The following is a 13,599-nucleotide window of genomic DNA, read 5'->3' as shown; positions in this document are numbered from 1 at the left end:
CACCGTGCTGAATTAATTTAACAAGTTAAACTGAAGAAAAAAGGAAGACATCATCGGTCAAACTGACTGATAGCGGCTCCACAAAGCAGTTAACTAACGCCTGGCCTCATAGCGTCAGTGACGTGCTACGTCGCTAGTGGAATGGTCAAATCTGAGACTACTGACTTCGAATCTAGTAACAAAGAGAGTATCTTTTTTCACAGAAATAAAGTTACATACTCTCTCTGATGATAGAAGCAATGTATGAATCTAGGTAAAGAAATTAAGGGGAACAATGACAACATATAGTGCAATATTTACATGTTATTCTACCTTATGTGAATGGTTATTTATTTTTATATACATAGCAGAGCAGGCACTCTTCTGTAATTCTGTTACCACACACTCATACGAACACCAGGTGTAGTGCAATACTCGTGTTAGAGACAGTACGTTCCCCTGTATCTGTCGATGCACCTGTCTTGATCCAGGCACCCAGTGGAGAGGAGCGGCCAGCAACCTTTCGCGAAGAAGTGAATGTTACTTGCCCTTTTATTTAACTGACCAGTGTTTCTTCACACTTTGTAAGAGCATACGTAGTTATTTCGTGTATTAGCTTTTGTGTAAGCTCACTTTCCAGTGAAAAGTAACAATTCATACATCTGTTTTTAACAGTGTCATTGTTTCAGTTTGAAGAGCTTGCGCATTTTTCTACCTTAGTGTAGAGTGACAGAAATTTAAAGTGCCGATCCTAGTTTTTGTGTATCCTTCTCTTTTATATTATGTGAGCACCCCAAGTTGAGTAGCGCCTCAGTCGTGTAATTTGATCTCTAGCCAGGGTCCTATTGTTGTTTCTCAATTAATCGTGGCCGCCTTGTCTGTAGAGCTTTCCGCAGGTGCTTGTCTACAGCTACTAAATATATTGGTAAAATGTTTCGATTGTTAGAATCATCTTCAAGGAGAATAACGTTTTGCGTCAACGAATCAACCATACATTTCCGTCATACTCGTATATAAGCCAAACAAATATAAAACACATGTAATTCTCATAATCGTCTTAACACAGTCAATATTAAAACACTGTTTCTTGGCACAATTACTGTAGTGTACATTTTGTGATTACTCCACAGATTGAGGTGTTAACACCAAATGTGCGCTTCTGTAATAGTTCCATCACACGGAGTGTTAATATGAACTGTGTTAAGACAGACTATTACGACAATTATAAATGCACTACATTAATACGACCACTATATAACATATATAACGGAAATTTATTGTTGACCCCTTGATGAACAATTTTTTTCTCCTTGAAGAGGACTGTAGCAGTCGAGGCCTGAAGAAAATAAGTACAGCTGATGGTAAAAATATGCTTTATCCAAATTCTCTCTCTCTCTCTGCATTTTTTTATTTTACACAGTACGTAATGGGTAATGTTTTACTCTATCTCTGCGGACACAGGGAGAATTTCCCGCTGTCAGGAAACGTCTGGAAGCTGACTTGGGCATGGTCGAGGTGCTTTTGATTACTGCTCAAAGCTGCAACGACATCGGTACACGACTGGTAAAACCTGGGACACCTTTGATGCCGTCGGAATACCCTGGTAACCCGGTGTCACTATGTCTTACGGCGTGCACCCCCTGACCGGTTTGCCTTCACTCGAGAGAGAGTGGCGGATAGTGGTGGTTTCGCTCATTTCGTGGTCGAAGGTGGAAATACGAAGTGACAGTACAACTAACTCCTCAGCCCTTAGCGACAGGTACGAAGTGCCACCCAGTGCTAATAAAAATATGAACCAGCGCAAGTTGCCACTTGGGTTGCAGTGGCTGATTGTCCTTTCCATTGCGGACAAGTTTAGAGAGTGAGTATGCTAGTAATCGTGAGCCCCAACGTAAGACAGGTAATATAGCCCCTCAGGGAAACAGCACGCATGTCGGGAAAGGTTACCTGTGTGCTCTCGGAATGTCTGCCGGGAGGTCTCGTCCGAGAAGCCTGCTGGAGGGAGACTGGTGAACGCACTGCTAGGTGAAACTGGCTGTAAATCGTAGATCACGTCGGCTCGGCTTCAGAGGCCACCTTCCGCTCCTATCAGCGGTTTGCTGACATGGTGGAAGCACCCATCGTCGCATAAGGGGGAACAGGTTAAATAATTTGTAACATCGTACCCAGATGGGATCGTGCTCTTCTGGTTTGGAGCAAAGTGAAACGTTCAGTACAGATTCTGCGACGACATCAGACGCTAATTTCTCGACTACTGCTATCGTGTGAAAAGTCGTACAACCCTCCACCCTTATAAAATAGGTCAGTGGTGCACTACACGCAAGACGCGGTTAATAAGGTACCAGATTAGGTATGGCGCACATGAGGGTCTATTAGGTTAGAGAATCTCCCTTGGGATTAGTGATGAAATGCTTGCTGAAATCGCAGAGAGATCAGCCACATTATTCTCAGAGAATGTGTGTCCTCGCAGATCGGAAACAGAAATGGGTAATATGACTTTAATATACCGGAGATGCATTCGTGGTAGAGTCGTAGAGTTATTATTGCTTAATAAATGTAATAATTCTCAGTTGTTATCAAGAAGAGAAAGATTTTCAGTAACAGGAAGTACTGGCAAGAACATTTATCGCATGAACTGGTTAAACGTCAATGGCGACGCTGTATTTATTGTAGTGAAGAGTTCGATAATATCTAGTGAGATTCTCGGTGTAGTTAAGAACCAAAGGTGACTTAAAAATGACACCCTGGTGCTTTTACAAACCACTTGCGGCTGGAGCTGTACTGCTAGAGCGCTTCATGGAATACTTACGGAATTTCGTGAATAATTTCCCTGATCAAGCTGTTATAATACGGGGTACATCAACTTAACAGCTACAGAATAGGAGAGGCATGTGACAGAAATGGATGCTAGAGACAACTATTCGTGTAACATTATTCTGAATGTCTTGTGCAAAAATTACTTCGAGCAGCCAGAGAAGGAAATCTTGAGGAGACAGACTTAGGCTTCCTAGCATTAAACAGACCTAAAGTTTTTAAATCAGTACACTTAGAGAAGGGAATCAGAATCATAAGGCTGTTATAACATTAATGATGAAAGATTTTACACAGTCCTGTCTCATTAATATAACCATCTATAAAAAGCCGGAATAGCTGGCTTTGGCAGTGCAGACGTCCAGGAGAACAGACAATGAGGTTCTTGAAGGTACCGACTGCGATGTGTGTCATACTGACTGGAGTGACGTCGCCAGCTGCGCTAGGTTTTACGGATCCTTGGCGCGAACGGCCTAAAGCAAGCAAGCCATTACTTACTACATGTTCAGTAGCACAATGACCGTGGCTATTGGACTAAAATGTTCAAACAAATCGAACTCTAGGCTCTAAGTAATTATAACAAAAACTAGAGTTCATTACTAAAGATTCACATCATACAAGATAACGAGTAATAACTGCTTTAATGATTACGCACCACAGAGAAATATTTACTTAAATATTTAACTCATTCACAACTGAGAATTCCTATATTTCATAAATAATTGATTCTTTAGGATAAGCCGGCCGGGGTGGCCGAGTGGTTCTAGGCGCAGGTTCGAATCCTTCCTCGGGCATGGATGTGTGTGATGTCCTTAGGTTAGTTAGGTTTAAGTAGGTCTAAGTTCTAGGGGACTGATGACCTCAGAAGTTAAGTCCCATAGTGCTCAGAGCCATTTAAACTATCTTTAGGATATGATCCAAGGAGGTTTCTATGGTCGACACCAATTAGAGGAAGAAATCAGTAATACTTTATTTATTAAAGTATGAGATTACATGATACATTTCTTCATGAGCATCAGAACGATAGTAAGTCTGTTTCAAACAGGTCTTGATAGTATATCTCACAAGATTCAATATACTCCGAAAAGTTAACGTAGGGCCACAACAGTACATTCCATGAGTGTTGTATGTACGCGGCAAAGATTGTAACTACGTACTGTGTAACACTTTGCATTGCCTTTCAAGTAGATACCACCGTGTTGAGGGCAAACAAACTGCATGCAGGGGTAGAAAGGGTCCTCAACGATACATGCATACTTGTGGTGATGCACTGTGCCTCCCACATACCGAGACACCCAGGAAAAGCCACTAAGACATTCCCAAGGCCATACAAGTTCATACGATCATTGCAGGGCCGTACACTGAAACGGCCATCTGTGCGATGGAGCATAAAACCTTATTTATCTGTAAAGGCCACATTTCACCCCTCAGTGGATGTCAGGCTGCGGGACAGGCGTGCAAATTCCAGCCCTTGTTGTTGATGGACAGCACTCAGCACGGGTGCATAGACCATGCGTATGCCGCGGAGTCCCGTACACAGCAACCTCCGCTGTAGGTCGCTGAGAACACGCTGTTGGTAGTCACTTGGTTCATCTGGGCAATCAGTTGCTCAATACTTGCTCGTCTATTTGTCCGTACACATCATTCACTCCTGGCATCTACGGCCCTTGGTTCACCACCATTGCCTTAGCGCCGGTTTTGTAATAGCGTCATTTAGTCATGCAGGGTGTATTTTTACCACGGTTCCACGCAAACAGTTTACAAACTTGGCCCATTACCACATTACAAGTGCGACAGCACTGTTTACTGCGTCCCACGAGACGGTTTATAGAACCGCACTCCCTCCCCCCCCCCCCCCCCCCTCTCCCCCCTCCCTCACCCACTGCTAGTGTTACCACCTGCTGTCTGTGCGTTCGTGGTTATTGTATGTTTACGTCGAACACTGGCAGTGATCACATTAATGTGATTGGACCACGTATATGGACCGTTAAGAAAGGTAGGAAACTAGTCCTGCTTAGCAAAGGTGGCAGGATACAAATTGCAGGGTATCTGACAAGCCAGCACCAAAGTTTCAGTGCGGATGACACAGATGTGGAGCACAAACAGAAACAGATGAAAAGCATCTTTCAATAACGAGTAGACATGTATGTTCCGACCATAGTTTTAAGGGATAGGCAAGACCCACCGTCGTCTCACAGTCGTTTTAGAAGGGTAATACGTAAACAAAGAGAAGTTCATCCCGAACTTAAGGGAAGTCAAGAGATAGATGACAAAATAACAAACTGAAAAAGAGCGTAAAGGAGAGAACTATTCAATGACGTTGAAAACAAATTTTGACAACTGATCCGACGAAAAACCCTAAGAAATTTCCGTCTTATGTAAAATCACTAAGGGGATCGAAATAATCTATTCGGTGAAACTTCTGGCATAAGACCGGAAGATAACAGAAGGCCGAAACATGGTCCTCTGAAAAACGGCAGATACTGAGATAATTGATCGTGGAATAGAGAAGCAAATACAATGGCTTTGTAGTGGGAAGCTAATTGAACCAAATGAAGTACCAGTAAAATTGTACAATGAAATATGCGAAAGAAATTTTCTCCTTTCCAGGAGCAAATTGTCGTAGATCGCTAGATCAATGAAGCGTACTTAGTGTGTGGAAAAAAGCGCAGGCTATTCCCTTTCAAGAAGAGTAAGAGGACAGGTGCAGGTAATTATAGACTTATACCGCTGACGTCAATCAGATGTAGAATTATGGAGCACGTTTAATGCTCAGGCAGGCCTATTACAACGTTTTTTTGGAGAACGAAAATCTCTTCTGTGAAAATCAATATATATTCAGGAAACAGAGATTTTACGACATTCAAATCGTTCTATTACTTCACGAGAATCACACCATTGTAAACATTCGCTATCATACTGCTGCCGTGTTCCTTGACTCCACGAAGACATTTGTTATAATCCGGTACAGTCGTTTAGTGAAAGAAAGTACGAGCATGCCGAGTATCGGATAGGATTAAGGACGGGATTCATTTTTTTCCTGGAACTTGCGCGATAGTGTGCTAACTGTACTATTAATATTTGAAAAAAGCAAGTTTTTATGTGTTATGTCGGCAGGCGGCAGCATTCTCTTACCAGCAGGTTGGTAGTAATGTTCTCTTTTAAAGACACTCTTTGCCTTTCGCATAGCGAACGGTGGAGTTGAGGCGAGAGGAGCTGTACGGCGCAATAAAATTCTGTGTTCGCTTAAACCATACTGTTAAAAATGGTGGGCCAGATGCCTCGGCTTCTGCTATAACTGAAGTCAACGTAAACACAGTTGCTGTAATTTTTCGTGTGGAACGTCGGATAACATTACATAACCTCAGTGAAGGGTCTGTTGACTCCGAACAAAAGGCTGTGTGAATGGAGACAAGTCGTGCGGTGGTCCGTCTCTTTGCTGATGGAGGAGATGTGCTTCTGGAAACGATTATTACAGGGGATCAGTCATTGCTGCATAATTACGATCCCGGAGGAAAACGAGCCAGCACTGTGTGGAAGTCCCCAGGTTTTGCAACACCAATAAATGAGGAAGTAGTTGCATATGCAGTATGTCTGTTTCTCCATGTCAGTGCCTCATACGTTCAGATAGGATGGCTGCAGCCAGACAAGTTACTTAACCGGATACATTCTTCTCGGTTTCTAAGCCGCGTCAATTCCAATAAAATTCTCGAGTTTTCGATGGCTTGTTCCGCAGTCAAAAGCTTGAGAATTTTATTGGGACTGACACGGCTTGAAAACCGAAAACAATTTATTCAGTCATACCGCCGCGAAAGACTGCGACGACACAAGTCACTTAACCACCATAAGCTACGTCTACTTAACGGCTCCTTAGTGCGCATGCGTCACAATACCCCACAACAGATGTGCCCGTGGCCTTGCTCCGTTGAATACAACGGTTCTCTTCGTATCACCGAATTTAAGCAACGTCTGACCTAGTTATTACTTGAATGGGTAACCGCCTTCCATTTCTTGAGTACAATAACATAGATCGTTATGGTTTAATGCGTCTAAATGATGTACATCAAAACCCGAAGGTCTTCCTGAACATGCGAGTCACTAATGAGGCAACTACCCTCCTTAAAGCGATAAAATCATTTTCTTGCCTTGCTCTCTCCACTGGGATTATTCTCATACACGGTGAAAATGTTGTTAGCTGCCTCCATTGCTGTCACCCTTCTATTGATGTCAGGCTGAAGAATGTGTCGGAACTATACCGATTTCTCAACTTGGCAAAAAGCAATACTGCACTACAAATAAAAAATGACAATCGATAAACAAACCTGTAACAATCGGAATGGCAACATCCAAAACAAAAACACCACCAACTTATTCACCAACCTAATAACATAAATTTAATTATTTAATTCTGCATGCTGTGGTGCCCTGTGGTGTACCTTAAATAGCTGCACGACAGGGCATACAGTAGTTTTAATGACCCAGTACTTGGCTGTACAACATATGACGTGTTACACGTTAGAACGATGTGGTATATTCTGTCTGTTTCTTTTCTTCTTCGTGTGTGAATATCGTCTATAGATTGAAAGTTTTATGAACAATATTTTTTCTGTCTATTTTTAGATCTGAAGAGGACTGCATACATAGTCTAAACCGATCGTAACATTTGATATAGAGGGTGGGCCAAATGAAAGTGGGCCAGAGAACAGAGTTCCAGGATACAAATAAACACAGCAGAGGAAATGGAATACGGTACTAACTTGACTACAGCAGATGTTGAAAATGACAACATTTCACCTCCTTTCACTTTTGGAGCCTGGACTGCAAGTTGCTGAATGCGGATCGGGGCTGGACTGCTGGAATTCCTACAGTCTCATCCGAAACGTTCTGCTACTTTCATTGAAGACTATGAGGGTTGTTGCGCTACATCTGAAATTTGAGGGATCCCCACATAAAGCAGACGCACACTGACAGATATCAGGTGATATGGTGATCAGCTAGGACCGCGATCACACAGACCTCTACTAACAGCTCTGTCACGGGGCGAAGATTGTGTAGATGTCATCTAGGAGTCGGCCAGTTGTATGGGCAGTTTCTCACTCGTGTTGGAAGTAACTGTAGGTCTTTGTCTCCCCCGTTAATCCTGCCACAAGAGGTTTGAAAACGTCTGGGACACTTTATTTGCCCTACTCTGTACTTGAGATGGAGATAAGTTAAATTTATATCATACAACTCGCTTAAACTGTCCCCAGAAGAGCTCAAGCTGTCATAAAAGCTATGGGTGGACACTACCCACATTAACACTATCCATTAACAGGTGCACAGATTCTTCTAATCAGATAGTGTATAGCCAGGCGATTGAGCTGTAGATGGACCTCTGGAGCTTCCTGCAGGATTTCATGAGGTGAGAAAAAAAAACGAAGCAATACAGGGAGGATGCTTGAGCTTAGAAAACTTAAAAAACATGGAATAGAAACACCGATGCATATGCAACTGGGGACCACAGTGCCAGGGATTGTCTAGAGAATATTATAGCTTTATTTAATGTTTCCGGTCTCAGTTATTTCTGCAGTTGTGAACGATAATATAATGTCGTAAAATTTCTTTGATTGAGGATATATTTTTGGGTTGGCTGTTTATGGTATTTTTCAGAAAGGAGAATCAGCTTCACAATTAATTGAAATTGTGCTATGTTCGCAGGACGCATATGCCACATTCATGAAATTTTCTCTTCATATAATGGTGCTATATAAATATGTCTGCAATTTCAAACCAAATTAGTCACTTTCTCCCACAGTTTTGAAAACGTAATACTAATAATAAACTTTGGGTCTTTTGGTCGTTGACACAATTAAACAATTTTCATATAATTTTAATATGTATTACGTCGTAGAAATTATTGCCGTAGCATTAAATGCTAATAATATACTTACCATAGTTTTCTAAAACTGAGTTGTAAAGTTTTTCCTTCGTTGTTGTGCATGTACAGGGATCGGCACTACAGTCCTTTCCTTTGAAACTTCTCTGTTATATGACAAGTATCCAAAAAAAAGTCACCCCAATGCATCAAGACTTCCAATTTTGGTTTTGTTTGTATGTATTTCTTATGGTGACAGCTATATGCGTAAAATGGAGATGATATCTCGCCTGACAACATCTCATGCGGGTCTTACAGAATGGGAACTGATTAGACACTGTCATCGTTTGTATCATTAACCCATTTATTAAGTTACGGATGAAAAATTGTGAGATTTTTTATCTTACGTAAAGCGATTCTTCGTTTACTTGTTAGCTACAGACTGTATCGTGACATCGTAGTTCACTTTTGTTTGGAGCTATAACACTTCACTTTGATATTTTACATTCATGGGTCTCGGTATTCATAAGAAGAGTGCACTCTCTTCTGGCAAATGAAGACACGGACACACATGTAGATATAATTGATTACGTCATTAATTTTTTAATTATGTGCTTTTAAAATGCTGGAGGAGAGAATCCGATACATCTCAAAGCCTGACCTAAATATGAGATAGTTGAATGATAAAGAATATATCCACGCTGAATATCAATAACTGGAAGCATCAACAAAGAACGAAGAAGCAGGGAGCTAAAGCGGAACGGATTTTGTTGTTGTTCCAGAAATGGAACAGCATCCATCATAAGGAAAGTTTATGACTGTAACCAGTTGTTAATCAATTGGTAGTCATTCAGTATTTTGCCAGCAGAAGTCAAGTATTGAATGTTATATCGTGTAGAAGTTATACACAGTATTATACACTACGTAATCAAAAGTATCCGGACACCTAGTTGAAAATGATTTACAAGTTAGTGGCGCCCCCCAGCTGTTATGCTGGAATTCAATATGATGCTGGCAAAGCCTTAGCCTTGATGACAGCTTCCACTCTCGCAGGCACACGTTCAATCAAGTGCTGGAAGGTTTCTTGGGGAATGGCAGCCCTTTCTTCACGGAGTGCTGCTCTGAGGAGAGGTACCGATGTCGGTCGGGGAGGCCTGGCACGAAGTCGGCGTTCCAAAATATCCCAAAGATGTGCAATAGGATTGAAGTCAGGACTCTATGTAAGCCAGTCAATGAAAGGGGTGTTATTGTCGTGTAACCACTCCCCCACAGGCCGTGTATTATGGACAGGTGCTCGATCGTGTTGAGAGATGCAAACGCCATCCCCGAATTGCTCTTCAACAGTGGTAAGCAAGAAGGTGCTTGAAACATCAATGTAGGCCTGTGCTGTGATAGTACCACGCTAAACAACAAGGCGTGCAAGCCCCCTCCATGAAAAAGACTACCACACCATAACACCACCGCCTCCGAATTTTACTGTTGGCATTACACACGCTGGAAAATGACATTCACCGGGCATTCGCCATACTCGCACCCTGCCATCGGATCGCCACATTGTGTACCGTGATTCGTCACTTCACATGTTTTTCCACTGTTCAATCGACCATGTTTCAGCTCCTTACACCAAGCCAGGCGTCGTTTGGCATTTACCGACGTGCTGTGTGACTTATAGGCAGCTGCTCGACCATGAAATCCAAGTTTTCTCACCTCCCGCCTAACTGTCATAGTACTTTCAGTGGAGCCTGGTCCAGTTTAGAATTCCTGTATGATGTTCTCGATAGATGACTGCCCATTACGCATTACGACCCTCTTAAACTGTCGGCAGTCTCTGTCAGTCAACAGACGAGGTCGGCCTGTACGCTTTTGTGTTGTACGTGTCCAAACAGTGGACCTTGGGATGTTTAGGAGTGAGGAAATCTCTCGTACAGACGTGTGACACAATTTCGAAGTCCGTGAGTTCCGTGGAGCTAGCCATTCTGCTCTTTCACGACGTCTAATGACTACTGAGGTCGCTGATGTGGAGTACTCGGCAGTAGGTGGCAGCACAATGAACTTAATATGAAAAACGTATGCTTTAAGGGGTGTTCGGATACTTTCGATCACATAATGCATATTTTGCCCCAGTATAAAACAATGGAACTATTAGAAAACACGTAGGCCATAAGGTGCAAATATGTTTCACATTTCAGGCTCTATGACTTAAAATGTGGCAATGGCTTCTGTTTTGTTAGCAGATGGGAGATAGACTTTCCTCTACAACATTGTTATTAAAGTTAGGAGAAGAAGTATTGGCGAAAGCAACGCTGTGACGACGGGTCTCGAGTCGTGCTTGGGTATCTCAGTCGGTAGAGCACTTGTCCGAGGAAGACAAAGATCCTCAGTTCAAAATGGCTCTAAGAACTATGGGATTTAACATCTGAAGTCATCAGTCCCCTAGTCTTAGAGCTGCTTGAACCTAACTAACCTAAGGACATCACATATATCCATGCCTGAGGCAGGATTCGAACCTGCGACCGTAGCAGCAGCGCTGTTCCGGACTGAAGCGCCTAGAATCACTTGGCCACAGCGGCCGGCTCGAATCTCGGTCCGGCAAGCAAGCAGAAAGTAGTTTCATATGAGAGCACAGATTGCCGCTGATTGGAGCTGTCCTTCTAGGAACATCGTTTTTGTAGATAGGCTTTGAAGGAACTCCAAAGCAATGTATTAATACTTGTATCACAAATACTCCTGGAAATTGAAATAAGAACACCATGAATTCATTGTCCCAGGAAGGGGAAACTTTATTGACACATTCCTGGGGTCAGATACATCACATGATCACACTGACAGAACCACAGGCACATAGACACAGGCAACAGAGCATGCACAATGTCGGCACTAGTACAGTGTATATCCACCTTTCGCAGCAATGCAGGCTGCTATTCTCCCATGGAGACGATCGTAGATATGCTGGATGTAGTCCTGTGGAACGGCTTGCCATGCCATTTCCACCTGGCGCCTCAGCTGGACCAGCGTTCGTGCTGCACGTGCAGACCGCGTGAGACGACGCTTCATCCAGTCCCAAACATGCTCAATGGGGGACAGATCCGGAGATCTTGCTACCCAGGGTAGTTGACTTACACCTTCTAGAGCACGTTGGGTGGCACGGGATACATGCGGACGTGCATTGTCCTGTTGGAACAGCAAGTTCCCTTGCCGGTCTAGGAATGGTAGAACGATGGGTTCGATGACGGTTTGGATGTACCGTGCACTATTCAGTGTCCCCTCGACGATCACCAGAGGTGTACGGCCAGAGTAGGAGATCGCCCCGCACACCATGATGCCGGGTGTTGGCCCTGTGTGCCTCGGTCGTATGCAGTCCTGATTATGGCGCTCACCTGCACGGCGCCAAACACGCATACGACCATCATTGGCACCAAGGCAGAATCGACTCTCATCGCTGAAGACGACACGTCTCCATTCGTCCCTCCATTCACGCCTGTCGCGACACCACTGTAGGCGGGCTGCACGATGTTGGGGCGTGAGCGGAAGACGGCCTAACGGTGTGCGGGACCGTAGCCCAGCTTCATGGAGACGGTTGCGAATGGTCCTCGCCGATACCCCAGGAGCAACAGTGTCCCTAATTTGCTGGGAAGTGGCGGTGCGGTCCCCTACGGCACTGCGTAGAATCCTACGGTCTTGGCGTGCATCCGTGCGTCGCTGCGGTCCGGTCCCAGGTCGACGGGCACGTGCACCTTCCGCCGACCACTGGCGACAACATCGATGTACTGTTGAGACCTCACGCCCCACGTGTTGAGCAATTCGGCGGTACGTCCACCCGGCCTCCCGCATGCCCACTATACGCCCTCGCTCAAAGTCCGTCAACTGCACATACGGTTCACGTCCACGCTGTCGCGGCATGCTACCAGTGTTAAAGACTGCGATGGAGCTCCGTATGCCACGGCAAACTGGCTGACACTGGCGGCGGCGGTGCACAGATGCTGCGCAGCTAGCGCCATTCGACGGCCAACACCGCGGTTCCTGGTGTGTCCGCTGTGCCGTGCGTGTGATCATTGCTTGTACAGCCCTCTCGCAGTGTCCAGAGCAAGTATGGTGGGTCTGACACACCGGTGTCAATGTGTTCTTTTTTACTTTTCCAGGAGTGTAATTAATGCTATAATTGTTACAATCAAGTTTTACTGCCGGTGTTTAACGTCGCCGTAGATCTCTTACCCCTCTTCTGTAACTACTCTGACGCAGCTCTCCACGCTACTTTACCCTCGTAATTCTCCATCTTCGTCTCAGCCTAAACTGCCGCCTCTAATTCTTTGTTTGTATCATGCCCACTTTTTACATCCTTACCTTTTTACCTAAATATTCGATGTAAACCTGTTTAATTTGTTCATCAAAGTTGTTCTTGCTATTGTCAGTCTGAAATTTATATCATCTTTATTCCTTCTACCGTCATGTACATTGTTACCGAAATATAAAAAATCATAACCATTCAAGATACTGTTCATTCAGTTCCACTAATCTTCCAGATCTTTCGCTGTCTCTAACACAATTAGAATGTTTTTGAATATATCAAAATTTTTGCGTCTCCTCCAGCAACTGAACTGCAGGTTCAGAATTTCTCCCAGGTACGCTTTTACTGCCTGCTCAATATTCATATTGTTTGACATGGGGCATAGGCTGCAATCTTCTATCATTCTCAGTTACTGTTTCCCTCTCATATGCCTCAAGCCATAGAATTGCGGTCGAAGTCTTGTGTAGGCTACAGATAACTTTTCGCTTTATCATTTAAACTTGAAAGTTGCTTGTTACAGTAACAACTTTCAAAACTATTCTCTCTGTATATTAATCTGGATTGCAAGCATATTACAAAGATGTTCTATACCAAGTGATCTATTACTGAAGATATCACAGTCTTTGGCAGGTTGGAGAGGGGCGTCTGAATGGACATACATTGAGCAGTT

The sequence above is a fragment of the Schistocerca gregaria genome, chromosome 2 (assembly GCF_023897955.1).
Source record: "Schistocerca gregaria isolate iqSchGreg1 chromosome 2, iqSchGreg1.2, whole genome shotgun sequence".
In the NCBI taxonomy this organism is placed as follows: domain Eukaryota; kingdom Metazoa; phylum Arthropoda; class Insecta; order Orthoptera; family Acrididae; genus Schistocerca; species Schistocerca gregaria.
The sequence above is the reverse complement of the archived record's forward strand: the minus strand, read 5'-3'. Positions refer to the sequence as shown.